Source organism: Oenanthe melanoleuca, chromosome 4 (assembly GCF_029582105.1).
Source record: "Oenanthe melanoleuca isolate GR-GAL-2019-014 chromosome 4, OMel1.0, whole genome shotgun sequence".
Lineage (NCBI taxonomy): Eukaryota > Metazoa > Chordata > Aves > Passeriformes > Muscicapidae > Oenanthe > Oenanthe melanoleuca.
Window position 1 is genome coordinate 8,844,359 of NC_079337.1, and position 14,698 is coordinate 8,859,056.

Sequence of the window (14,698 nt, forward strand, 5' to 3'; positions counted from 1 at the left end):
TTTAAATAAACACTCATTTTCTCCAAGTTTTCTAAGCTCAAATACATCTCTTTTTTTTTTCCCCCCAGAGAAAACAGCATATTCTTTCTCTGTTGCCAGGAAAAACTGTGATGTTTCTGTTTAAGATACCAAAGGGGTGTTTAGACTACAACTTGAAACAGAGTTTTCAATTCGTATTGCCAGGAAATATCTATAAATTTAAGCTTCAAGAAAGCTTTTAGCAATATGCTGTGGTATAAGTTATACAAACCTAAGAATTACTAAGCTTTATAGTGTCAGGAAAGGGAAAACTGAATTTTTCAAGTATTTATCGCTGATTAAAAAGGTTATCTACTTCCACTCAACCCCCTTTTTAAACTTGTGCTAAATTGAAGCAAGCAGAAAATTATTCCTGTCCCAGTTGTCAGGAGAATTAACATTAACTTCATCCTAGCAAGGGTAGTAAATTATCAGCTACAAATAAGTTCATAATTTGGTCCAAATATGATACAAATACATGAGCATAATCAAAGTAGATTTCAGAATCCTGGATAACTTTGGAATCATCTCAGAGCTCCTCAAGCCTAGGAAGATCATATTAACAAAATCACTTTGGCACTCCTGTGCCACTTTCACAGATTGCTTTGCTGCATTCTAAATTTCACCCTGTTTTTCAAACCAGACTGTAATGGCAATCATTTCAGGTACAACCTAAGTAACACTCTTACAAACTGTGTTTGAAAAACCTCCTTCAATGGTAACCAGGATACCTATACTTATAAAAATAGGGATGCTACAGCACTTATCACCCTGAACCAAGCCTCTAATTTGCTGCATCTTCCTACATTTTTTATAACTCTAAGAGCATCTCAGAGAGGAAGATACTGCTTGTCACCATTTTACATACAGAGAATAGCCCTTCATGAAAGGAAAAATAAATGGTAGCTCTTTTATTAAATTCCTTTGACCTGTATTGAATGCCAAAATATTTAAATCCCATGACAGAATCCCTAAGTTGTTTCAGCAGATTAATTATTACAAAAGATAGAAGAAAGCCTTTATTACTGTATAAAAAGGAAGTGATGATGTCAGAGCAATGATTTTGTTCCTGCTTGTGTGGAATTGCTACTGTAAAACAAAATAAGCAAATAGTGTGAAGGTGACTCTATATGCCAACACAACCATTGCTGCTTTCACTAATGTGAGAAAAGCACCACTGACTGATGGAATACCTTGATGTAGCCTGTACTTCTTGAAAAAAAGAAATGCACAAAGATTACAGTAGAGATTTCATTTTTATTTCACATGAAATTTGCCTTTTGTGCCCTATGAACACATAAGGGAGAAGCTCAATATGTTGATACACTATACCAATATACAGTATGTTCTTCCATGATAAACAACATCTTTGAAGAGTAGCTCAGAGATGCAGGTGAATGCCAGAGCAGCAGATGTATCACTCAGGAAGTTCTCCATGCAGAGTGCTCATAAGCTGTTTCTCACCTACCCTTCCCCAGTTATTCACCATTATAAAGTTCTCCCAGCAGCTAAATTAGCAGAACCACCTTGGGGACCAGCAACCACTCAATGACTTCTATGAAGCATAAAGTGGTTCTGCCATCTAGAGGAAAATTGGCTTCAAGGCTTTAGGAAAAAAATTCAGGAGTCATTCAGAGGAGCATCCAGCAGCACTGGGGAATCCACTGGGCAAGGACAGGAAGCCCAAATTCCTTTGAAGACACTTTGCCTTGGAAATTTTAATTGACACCTATAGATCTGCATGCATTAGGAATTTGCCTTGGTCCGATTTTCCATTCTAACTTTAGCAGATAAAAGAAACATCAAATAAAAAGCTTGTCAGAAAGTCATTAGTAAGAAAAAAGCAACAACTACTGCTGCCAAATAGGTTTCTACATCACCTGCCTCCCGTGTTTATGATTTATTACACCTCTTTCTGCACAGAAAGGTGATTTAGAGAGAATTTGGTTGAACATTAAACTCTGGAAAGTAGTAGGGGTCTGCTAGGAAGGCAAGACTGATTCAGCAAGCTTTTGAAACTTCCTTGGAAAAACATGATGTAGGAAAAATGATACAGCCCAGCCTAATTCTGCTGTGATCTTTCTTTTTTCCTTATTTTTCTTTTTGTGGGCTGTCCCATTAGATAGAAGACACAAGACTCTGCTTCCACTGAACTCATGCTGCAAGGAAACAGTAAAACAGGAAGAAGAGTTAAAACTGAGAGAATTTGACATATACTTCAACAATTGATAGAACATTTATCAAGTTTAGTGTAATAGATTCATTAACACTTTAAGAGAATAAAGACCCCAGGGAAAAGAAGAGGGTTTCTATTTTAAAGAGGTGTCAGGCATACATATCCTCATGGCTGTTGCTCTTATTGTATTCAAAATTAGAAACTGGGCTTATTTTTCAGTTTTAACCACAGAAATTGGTGGAGAAGTGATATTTGCAGCTATTGCAGTTACACAGCCCAGAAAACAGCAATTACAGATGGATCAATTATTTAGTTTATTAATTGTGGGGTAAAGTGTACATGCAGAAGCAATCCTCTATATACCAAGCACCTAGGCTAAGTTTCAAGACATACAGAAATGCATAGTGTTAAATAGCAACCTATTAAAAAAATACCTGCAGATCAGGCTATGGAGAAACTTTTGTTTAATACATTTTGAACTCCATCTCGCCACTGAAATGTCATTGGTCATTCTTGAGTTCAGTGCTGCACTACATTTGCTCTCTCTCTGTGCAGATACAGGAATTTCCATCCATGAGGTGCTATGAGAAATTGCTAGAAGGGCTGGGTTTTTGCAGAGAAGCACAAGCCAGACTCTACAGCTTCTCAACAGAGATCCAGTGCCCTGAAGTCCACTATTATGCCTCCACTAGCATTTCTACAAACCCAGAGCCTTCCATCACCACTGCAATGGCCCAGAGCTGCTTTCACACAGCTCAGCTACACTGAATGCAAACCCAAGGCACTAGGGCTCTGCTCCTAGCTAGAAGTGATCTCCTTCCCCACTCATTCCTACAGTTTGTCATTTCTCACCATCCCACAGGGAACTTCCCACCTGCTCCTGGAGAAACCTTAAGGCCCTTTGAAGGAACAAGGATCATTTACATTAATATTTGCCCAAGTGTATCGTGCACAAGAATCTAAAACACAGTTATTTCATTTATAAATTGTGCTTATAATCGCAACTGAGAACCTTCCAGAGTGTTCTTTTTCTAAATTCAGCATTTCAAAAGACCCCTTGGAGCTCTGTCTCCTTAGATAATCCTCATCAGTCAAGGTAACTGGCTTTGAACTTGCTTCTCTTATTCTCATGTACAGAGATTACCTCATACTATTGTAAATGTTGATTGTATTGAGGGAATACTGATTTTCCTGTCCTAGAGTTTATTTCTTTTTTCTTCTCTTAAAATACCACTTTTCATTCATACTGTTAGCTTTATTATGGATTTCCTTATAGAAACAATAAATAATCTTTCTTTTAATCCTTCCATGTAAGAAAACATCAGCCTTATTATCAGGTTTGTGAGGTTTAAGGAAACACAGAAGGAAAACAAGCATTCTCTCTGCTGCAGCTTGCTCCACTGGGAAAGCCTTCTGCTATTAAAAAACCTGCTGCTGTCAGAACTGACACTCAGGTACAATCCTCTGCCACTGATAAATCAGAAAGGAGGAATCAAACCAGAGAGCAGCCTCACCACCCTGGATTTTAGGGGTTGAGCAGAAGGCTCAGCTTTCTCAGTGCCACAGCCACAAGGACAGGACACCAGATTTCCCCCATGCCTGACCAAGGTGCTTTGCTCCAGCCTTGCCAGGTTTTCCACAGTCCTGGAGTCCCCTGCACGCAGGCTGAAGCTCTATTGAGGGCATTTTAAAATCAGTTCACTTTTTCACTTGCACAATAGGGTAATCCTTCTTTGGAGACTAAATCCTAGCAGGAGATCCTCCAAGACTGTTTCTGCTGTGGATCTGTGGCTTTGCACTTTCTAGATCTATTTTGTGTGCGTGCTGCATTCGTTGTTGCAGTACTGAAGAGTAAAATCCCTGCAGATTGACTTAGAAAGCAACAAAACAAAAAATACACTTCTAAAGCATTAAAAAAAAAAAACCCAAACAGGAATCAAACCTGAATTCACAAATAATCTTCTAGTTATATAAATATAAAATGTACTACAGAAGCATGGCTCCTGAGCATGAGTAGCATTTGTGAATAAATGCCTGGAAGCTGCAGAGGAGGATGCAGATGCTCTGAGCTAGCACAGAGCAATGCTACCACCTTCTGGAGAAATAGCAGCAGCCACTGCTCGGCTCACATGGCACTAAATCCCTGCTTGGATGGCACAAGGATACACTTAACATAAAAGAATGATGCATTGTTAAAACTTCAATACAAGAAAATGTGCCCCAATGTGATTACATTGCAATAGCAGGCAAAATTATTTTAACTTGTCTGCCTTATTTCAGTGAATCTCATCTTTTACCATCCATTATCCACTAACTAGTCACTCCAACTAAAAGGGAAGTGCTGCTGCAGGTCAGTTCTGAAGTTTGCACCATTCACCAGGATGCAGGGGCTCATTTCCAGGCTGTGCAGCAATGGGACTGTGATGAGCTGCTCACTGCTGAGGATCTCTGCCTTTCTGCAGACATATTTTGGCTCAGCACCCTAATGCAGCATGGAACTCCAAAACATCTGTTGCTAAGCATTCTGCAGAGATGTGAAGGAATTCACTGTCAATGTAGTCATCCTGTTCTGCTCTCACAAAGAGAGGACAGACTGCAAAGGAACAAATCCAAGTATTTCCATGCCCCTGTGGATGGAGCAATCAAAGAGATATTCCTACAATCTTTTTGCCTGTTTGAAATACTGCTTTCCCTGGACAACACATTCATTCTCCAGAGGACAAACAAGCTTAAAAAAGGAAATACTACAAATGTTTACAAAATTATTTTAAATTTCTAGATAAAGTATAAAAGCAAAAGAGCAAAAGATTATTTTAAATTCTCTAAGCTACCATGACTACTTTATAAAGAGTATATACTTCCAGTTATGTACAGCAAAAAGCTTAATGGCAAACCCTATAGCAAGCTTTGATTACATTGAACTATATTTCTCTATCTGATGAAGAGAAGATAAATATTCTCCCTTTAAATAGAAGATATTCTCCCCAAAACAGCTGTGTTCTGGACATTACTGGCATTGAGCAAGCTGTTTGCACACATCAGTAGAGGAATATAACCTTCAATACTGTGATGGATGACATAAATTGAATTCCATCTCAACTTCCAGCAGTCAAATGCAACTCTTGTTCCAAAGTCTGCATGAAGATTCTGAGTAGCTTACAGAAGTGAGGGTTTGTATCTTTTTTTTTTCCCCTGTTTGTTTTTGGTCTATTTTAACCCTCGTACTTTTAAAGTGGATTTCAGGCTACTTACATTCTAAGCTACTTTTTCCTAAAAAGCAGGCAAACAAAAAACAAACAAACAAAAACAAACACTGAAACTACCAGAAAACCAGCACTTATACACAGTGTTATACATTTCTCCCAGATAAGCTGGCATGGAGGAACATTTAGAAAGTCTGCTTCCTAAATCTTTATAGTCTTCCACCAGCCATCCAATAGTTTACATCAAAGTTCCTTGTTTCTTCTTTTTCTCCTGCACCATCCTGTCACCATCACTACAAAAGCCTACTGGCTTTTGCTCAAAAATATTTAGCCATAGATTGTACAGATACAGACAAAAGTCTGGTTTTATGAATATAATCTGAACAGATTCTTAGCAGGACATAAAATTAGCACAGGAAATTCTTTAATCTGCTGGTATTTAGCACATCATGTACTCATTAAATACAGAATAATCCAATTGCCATAACCTGAAATTAAAAATGTGTAGCAGAAGCTGAAAATGAGCAGAAAGCACTTCCCAAAGGCAAGAGTGAGCCAGTCAGTATCTGATACAGAAATACAAGGCTAATGAGCTATTTGTGCAGTCAAATTTAAAAAATCTCATACTACAGAAAAACTTGCAAAGATAATAATTAAATCATCATGAGAGATGCACAAAATGAATACAAGTTACCTGTATCCATCATGAACCAGGGTGGTGGGGCAGAGAAACTGTTTAAAAGTTGGTCTCTCATCTAAAGCAGTAAGATTCTGGGTTTTGTTTTTAGCTAGTTGTTGTGGTTTGAGACTGGCCAAACACTAGGCACACATGAAAGTCACTCACTCTGCCTCCCCTGCCACAGCTGAGCAGAGGAGAGAGAAGTTTAATGAAGGCTTCATGAGTTGAGATAAGGACCAGGAAAAAACACTCCAAGGGCAAAAGGGGCTCAGTTTAGAGGTACAAAGTTATATGAATTTATTGCTACAAAATCAGAGAAAGATTATGAGAAGTAAAATAAATCTTAAAAACTTTTCTCCCCCAAACCCTCCCTCCTTCCCACCTCTCCACAGGGAGACAGGGAATGGGGGTTTTGGTCAGTTCATCACCTGAGGTTTTCTTCCCTTGCCCAGGGAAAGGAATTCTTCCCTTGCTGCACTGTGAGGTCCCTCCAACAGGAGACAGCTCTCTGTGAACTTCTCCAGGTGATTCCAATCTCACAAGCTGACAAACATTTGAAGAAATTAGGTCTTTTTCCAGACATCTTATAGTCTTATAGCAGCTGTAAATGCTTCTCATTTTTAAGTAAAATTTACATTTAGCATGAGGTTACTCATGTGATGTCAATCACTGTGTCTATCTCAAGCTCACAGCTCCTCTCTAAAGGATTCAACAAAATGCTAGAACTACCATAAGGATACACAATACATTCCATATAAGCTGGAAGAGTATCCCATTTCTTTAATTTCTCCATGTTTTCACCGTACCCTTGAGAGGGGATAATTGCATTGAGTATGTACAACTTTATTTCCTACTAACTGAGATTAACATTTGCATACTTGTGCAAGAAGTTTTTTGTCTTCTTAGGTTTCTGTCACTAAACTGCAGGTAAGCAAAAGCCAGGAAGAGGGCAGAGGTAGGCACTGCTTAATATAAAGATAGAGTTAAAATCCAGTTTAAGCAGTCAGGTTTCTGTTTTAATAATTTGAGATCAGTTCTAAGTATGCTCAGCAACAGTGCTCAAAGTCACTGCCAACATAATTTTTTTCAATATTTAAAATATAGTGCAAAAGGCATGTAGAATGAGAATGACTGTGTTTAATTAAGTCAGAGTGAAAAATGCAAACATTCTATTTGGTCATATATTTAACTTCACAAAGATTTAAATGAACACATATTTTTCTAATAAAGAAGTTGCATTTTTAAAGTATTTTTTGTTAGACAGAGAGTTCATTATAAGACATTGACTGCACATAAATGCCACAGCAGGGAGCTTGCTCAAAGATTCAGTGTTGCAATCCCAAGTAAAAAAGAATTTGCAATAAATCCAATAAGATTAAACTGTCTGTTGAATCCTAAAATACAAAGATGATGGAGTTGCCAAACACACTTATTTGTAATTATTTTATTATATTTCAAGTTTAATTATTGAAACAGTATGAAATTCAAGTTAGCACACAGAACAAGGACTGTGCTAGTATCATAAGGAAATCCATTCTCCTTCAGCCTTGATCCATCAAATTTCAACTAGCTGTCTGAACTTAAACTGTTTTCTGGCTGCATTCAATTCTATAACTGCTCAGCACAAATTAGGCCATCATTTTAAAGCAAAAATTATTCTTTTTATTCATCCATAACATCCTTATTCACAGGCTAAACAGAGAAAGAAGGTCAAGGGTAAAGGGGGTGATAAGCTGAAGAATTAAATCAGATCACCATTTTGTTCTGTGGTGGGGGGACAAAAACCACCACAAACCCCAATATTTTATTTTACATGCAGGTACACCAAAATCACTACCATTGATGCCTCCTAGAAGTCAGAGGCATTTGGACTCCATGCTTGTGAAGCCAAGATTTTTTGCAGGATTTATGTTCTGATTACAATTACAGAGAGCTTTAAACCAGCTGGTTTCTAGGTTGTTGTAGGAAAAGGATAAATTTGACATCCCTAAAACTAAAGCTGATGAACCCAGAATCTATAGTCTGGGGTGCTCCTACACCTCAATCACTTAAAAGTTGTATTCTCTTGTATTTTACTGATAGTTCACAAAAATTAAAATTAAAAGGATGAAAAAAACCCAAAAAACAACAAACAACTCATGGCTTGGTTATTTTTAATGTTGTTTCCCACAATTGATGTACTGTTCATCAAGTTTATCTCAAAAAAGTTTCAAGCAACAAATTAATATTTGAGCTACAAGTTAAAACAAAATAGATATTGACAGATTTAGCTGAAAGATATTAGCTTGAACTTTTCTAGCATGTTCTTACCAGAAGGAAAAAAAATGCTGTTCCATAGTTTTCTTGTGCCACTATTGTCTCTAAACCATGAAAGCATGTTAACATGATAACACACTTGGATATCATTGATTTCATTTAAAAAATAGCAAAGTCTGTAGCACTTGAAGTATTTCCTCATTTTAATCAGCTTTCTAATTCAATAAAAAAAAAAAAAAAAGATTTGAAGATGGGTTTCTTTAATATAGAAAATTGAATTTTTTTTAATAGATGTTTATATTAACTTCTAAATGCAACTGAACCAGTTCTCCCAATGCACCTTTTAAATTTCTAACTAGGCCAATATACAAAACCAGAAAAAAATCACCAATCACTACTATTGATTACATGAACATTAAAAACAAGAGAACAAGAGGAATGCTTTTATTTAGTAATAGGATTGCTTGTTTGATGCAGAACTCATAAATTACAGAGGCACTATGGCATTGAAAAAGTTACAAATATAAAGAGGTCAGTACATGGAAACACTGTGAATATTATATGCTAATATATAAAGAATCAAAAAAGAGAACACAGTGGGGCTGTTTTTTAAAAGGTTTCTGTAATATCTGCAGAGCAAACAAAAGGCAGAATGCAAATAAAGTAGTCTGATCTCTTTCAACTAGCACTTTCATTAGTCACACATTGTCATTCTAGGAGTTGTTTCTCACAGCAGCAATGAATAGTTTAACTGTTACCTTTCTTCTCTTTCAACTTACAAGCACTTCTCTATGCCTCAATAAGCTTAATGACCTAAGGGTTCCTTTTGCATGTGCAGTTGTTTTGAATATTTTTGTCTGTTACTTTAGGAGAGGTAGGGGGATGCATTTCATTATTTTTTCTTAAAACTATCAAGGCATAGAAAACAGGACCAGAAAACCTTATAAAAGTGAAGGACAGGTTAACATTATTTCTATTCATCTTTTCAATGGTCTTGAGATACATAAGTAGCATAAAAAATATTTAATAAAAAAAATAACTCTATCATTACATATACACATTACAAATTAAGATCCTTGTGGGTCTCTTTCAACTCAGCAAATAAATAGATGTTCCTTAACAAGAGGAAAAATCCAATAAAGGATTCTGCTATTTAATACTTCAGAAGATGATGAAGTTCTCTGGCCCTTAGGCCTAGTGAAAGTGCATTAAGCAAGCATATGCATACCTGTCAGAAATTGTTATTCATCAATACTGGCCATGCTGGAGCCTATAAAATATATTTATTTGAGTTTATGCATATAGTTTACTTCCTGTCAAAAGCCACTTCAGTTATGCCTCTTAAACTTTTTGGAAAGAACTACATTTGTGTAAAGCAAAATACTCCCAACTGAAAAGACAATCCCTATTAAATTATACTTGAATTTTCATAGGGCTTTCTTTCAGAAAGCTTGCAGTGTAAATGGTTATGCTACCTACACCCAATACCTACCTAGCTTAAGACAGACATCTCCTTCTGAGATGATTTGACCTTTCCTTTTACAAATTATGTTCACAGAAATAAAGCCAAACCACAATAGATTTAAAGGGAAATGTCAAGTCCTCTCTGCTTCATGCAATTTCAGCACTGTACCTCTTGACAATCCAGGCAAGTTTTCCCACTCTAATGAGACCAAAACTGACTTTCTCTCAGTCTCTCACTCAGTGAAAATATGAAAATAGCTACCTTTAAGCATGAGGTTAACTTCATTCAAATGAACAGATTGTCTCCCTTAATATTAAAGATTTGCTTCATTGTTTTTGTCAAACAGATGGATTTTTGACTAGTTTAGAGCCTTATCCCAGCACCATGCAAGGGAAACTCCTCAGTCTTTCTCAGAACAATGTAGATTTTACCATCAACCTCAGCAAATTTGAAATGTCACCCTAGGGTAACTCAGCCTTTGTGCTATCTCTTTCAAAGGCACTGGTACCATTTGAAATTAATGGAAATCGGGCATTCAGAATGCTCAGGCAGCTTTTGAAATTTCAGACCTATTTCTAAGCAATTTAGTTCAAGAAAGAAGAAAAAAAATCAAAGTGAAATTATGCTCAGAAGTTCATAGCAACTTTCAGGCAAAAAAAAAAAAGCATGTAATGAATACAAGTTACATGAAAGTACAAAACAAAGAGGCATTTCTGATAGATGTCAAACCACAATAGACACAAAAGCATTTTATTAGATAATTTTTCTACCCAGCAGCATCCAATCATTAAAGTGTAATATCAGAGCCATGCATTTTCTACCTAGAAAAGGCTGGGGTTGACCTGACTGAAATGATAAATAGCTGGAAAATAGTACAGTAAGAGAATACTTCTAGAAAGCAGATTTCTGTACAACTCTCTCAGTACTAGTCACACATGGCCTTTTTTTGGTATGTGCATTGTGAGCGCTTCTGGAAAGTAAAATTGTTTTGCAAACTGGTTTTAGTTTCATGCAGTACTGTAAATTGTGTGAAAACATGAAGACAAGCACTGTAGCCATACAATGTGTCTCTTCCTATATACAATGGAAGGAAGGGAGGGAAAGAAAATCCCTTGCTTTCTATTTACCTGGTGCTGATTTATTGCTGGATGAGAAATAAAAAAGGAGTACTAAACAAGCAGCAAAACACCTGAGTTTCAGAACTTCAGATGGGTCTTTCTCATCTTCATACATGAGATTCTCTGCATCACAAAGTCCAACTGATGGAGAAAAATAAAATATTGAGATGCTGATGGAGACAGGCATGGAGAAAGATGAGTATCTGCAGTGTCAGTGGTAGGTTCTGCCACTCTGCAATCTCAAGTGCAAACCTGCACTTGAAATTAGGAAAGGTTTGGCAGAGGCTTTAACACAAATGGGAGTAACAGCTGTGGTGACTTGAGTTTAGCCAAAGCAGATAGAGCATCTCAAACCTTCAAAGACTTGACTGCAAGACAGAGAATTCAGCAGGAGATCCATCTTAATTGAACATCTTCCAACTTATTTATGTCTACAGACCAGTCTTAAGAAAGAGTCATTATAAAATGAAATAAGGAAGCACCTTGTAGCAGTGGCAATTAATTCAAGTAGTGCAGAACACAAGACAGACACTGGCTAACAGGGAATGTGCTCACATTTTTGCATCTGTGGCTGTTAGTGATATATATTATTATAAAGTGTACTCTGTGGATATTTTTCAGCTGGAAAAAACCCAAGGTATTAACCAAAACCCTGGTAATTTCACATATTTTTTTCTCTGTCACTTTCCTGTCACAAAAGATCAGCAATAAAAAAAGAGGGTTATTCCAGGTCAGCACTGAAATATAGTTCAGCAGTCTGCAAAGCCTTCCCAGTAATTTCTTGAGTTTGAGCACTAAATTTAGTTATTTATCAAAAAGCAGTAACACACATCTATTCACTAACTTCAAAAAGTATTGCCTTTACTTGGAATTGAAATATCTTCCATAGTTCTCAATATTGAAATTTTGCTGTCTTTCTTTTTGTACAGGCTCTTTAGAGCAGTGGTACATAGTTCTTTTAATTCTACTTCTCTACTACAGAAAAAAATTACATCTTTTTCAGCATTCCAATGAAATAATCTCCTTACTTCTTTCCCAAACAACCTCTCAAAACTTCTTATCTTAAAAATCTAAGAAATTGACAGTCTATACTGACTTGAAAGTCCAAAAAAGTGTGAAATTCTGATGGGGGTAAGGGTAGGGAAGACACCAAAGATGATTTTGAAAGTTTATCTCTACAGATTAACTACTTGGTTTACAAATAATGTGGCTTCATGACAGTTAAGTGCCCCTTTAGTGTTCCTTGGTTTTTGGCAGCTTCAGTGGGACTCCATTTTTCAGTTCAGAAATAGAAACAAAATTGTTAGGGAAAAGTGTTTGCAAATAACTAAAAGAATTCCTACTCATACTGTATTCCTAGTTGTACCAGTCAAACACAAATATGTTGCATCCCCAAGGGGACATTTTGATGCCATTCAGTATTCAATGCTACTAGTTTGTTATTCTGAGAATAAGATATAGTACCTCTCCATCCTTGAAACCTAGACTGCACAGTTATGTGTAGTGAATAAAAGTAGTTTAGAGAACTACTAGAGAACTGCTGGGAAAAGTGCAAATGTTATCTGTGTTGCCTTTTTTCAGAGCTCTACTATTTTCCCAGTTTCTTCCTACCCATTCAACATTTTTATTCAGTTTTAACTAGATGTAGGCATTAGGTCTTTTGTCCATCATGCCATACTCTCTGAATTCTCTGGTGCTAGAGCTGTCATTCCATTTGTAAGTCATCATGAGACAATCTGGCCCTCACTCTACATCCAGAGGGTATTATACCAAATTACATTTATCTGAAAGACAAAGGAATATAACTAAAATATTTCAAAGAAAGAAAGACAAAATTAGAAACAGCTGTTTCAAAATTCGTGGCATCATCTTCAAGTACAATCAGTAATGAGCCTTTAGAAGGGCACACCAGAATTACAGTGAACAATTTAAGCAGATTTTGGTGGTGGTCAGTGCTCTTTCAATATTGAATAGCTGAAATAGCAGCTGCAGTAAAAGCAGTAATGTTGCAATTAAAATTAATAACGATAGATATATATAAATGTATGGTTTTAGACAGTGTGTTTTTAGACACTAGAGCCCATTATAATTGTTAGGTGCAGTGAAACACCAGCAGAGCCACACACACTATTTATGTATGTGCACAGAAGTTTCTGTGTATGTGTTTAGTCATTTGACTGACCTACAAAAGTGCATTGACTGGGAGCACTGAGATAGCAAACTAATCATTCTTCTTATGCATGTGCATATGCAAAAATTAATTATATAACAGACTGTAAAACTACATTAGAGCAGATCACAATGATCTTCATGACATCAAAACAAAAAGGATACACAATACATAAAAAAATATATGGAAAGAGCAAATAAACGATAAATTGTGTCCTCATCTGGACAGATAACTTGGAAACCACAAACTTGTGTCCAACTGCAAAAGGAAGAACAAAGAAAGGAAGATTATCTCAAGCATGATTGACATACTTAATTTTCTAAGAAATTGACCAAGCTTGACACGAGCTGTTTAAGAAGAAAGATAGAATGTAGTAAATAAAGAAGTCTTTCATCAAGACAACTTAGTATTTTACAAAGCTATACATTCCTACATTATTATTCTTCCAAATAGGGCTGCAATAAAAGGTATAAAGACAGAACATGCAAGGTTTAGAAGACAATGAATTGCCGGGTTAAGTCAAAGTCTAGGACTAAAATTCAACAAGAAAACCTTATAATAATATATGCTACAAAAATGTGTGATCTTAAAATCAGAGCAAAAGTGATCCTAAAATAAAGTAATGATAATCCAGTGAAGAATTTTACAGCAATGTATTTATGTTTATAAGAAACTCCAGATTTAGCAGTCTAACACATTAAATGTAATTCACAGGAATTCAGTCTCAGCTGTAGAGAAAGATTCTTCTACTATCCCACAATCCTATGTATACACATGGTGAAACCATAGAATACACCCAGATTTTCAATTATTTTTACAATAAAAGGATAAGAATCAGAACCTTTTTTTTTTATTTTGAATTTAGCAAAATTACTATTAATCTCACAGTAACACATTCCTTCCCCTGATCCAGCTAAAACTCAGGAAAACTTATTATAAATTTATAATTTCTGGTTTTCAAATTGATAATTTCTAAGAATTTCATATAAAATAAAACAAGGAAAAGCATATAATCATCTGCAACATTTTCTATCACAGCACAGCATTTTCCAACCTGAAATAATGTTTTAAACAAAGAATTGCTGTGATCTTTCATTTCTACTGGTGAGATTTGATGATGAAACAACTTACAAGCATTCTGCAGAAATCTGTCTATTGCAGCATCAATGAAAACATGTAAACATGTAAGAAAAATGAGGAAGCCCAGCACCAGACATATGATGATTCTAAACTAAGACCTCTCAGAAGTTTGAGTCTACTTCAAAATTGAAATATTATAGAAGCATTTAATCTTGTTTCCACCAAAGAGCAGAGAGTCAAAAGGAAATATTTTGCTTTGTTAAAATCCATGCTGTCACAATTTTTTTGAAAAATTTCATTTTCTTCACCCAGTCAACCCCCTTAATATTATTGGTTAAGTAGCAATATCTTCTCACTTTACAGCTTTTCATAAAGTTTATGGTTGTTTGATAATGATTTTTTTTTTTATTTTTCAAGAAAAACTACTGTATGTCTTGTCTCACCAATACAAACTCTGGAATATACACACAGTACTTTCCACTAGTCCAGTGAGGGAGAAGGGAAATCACCCTGCAAATATGACAAGACTTGAG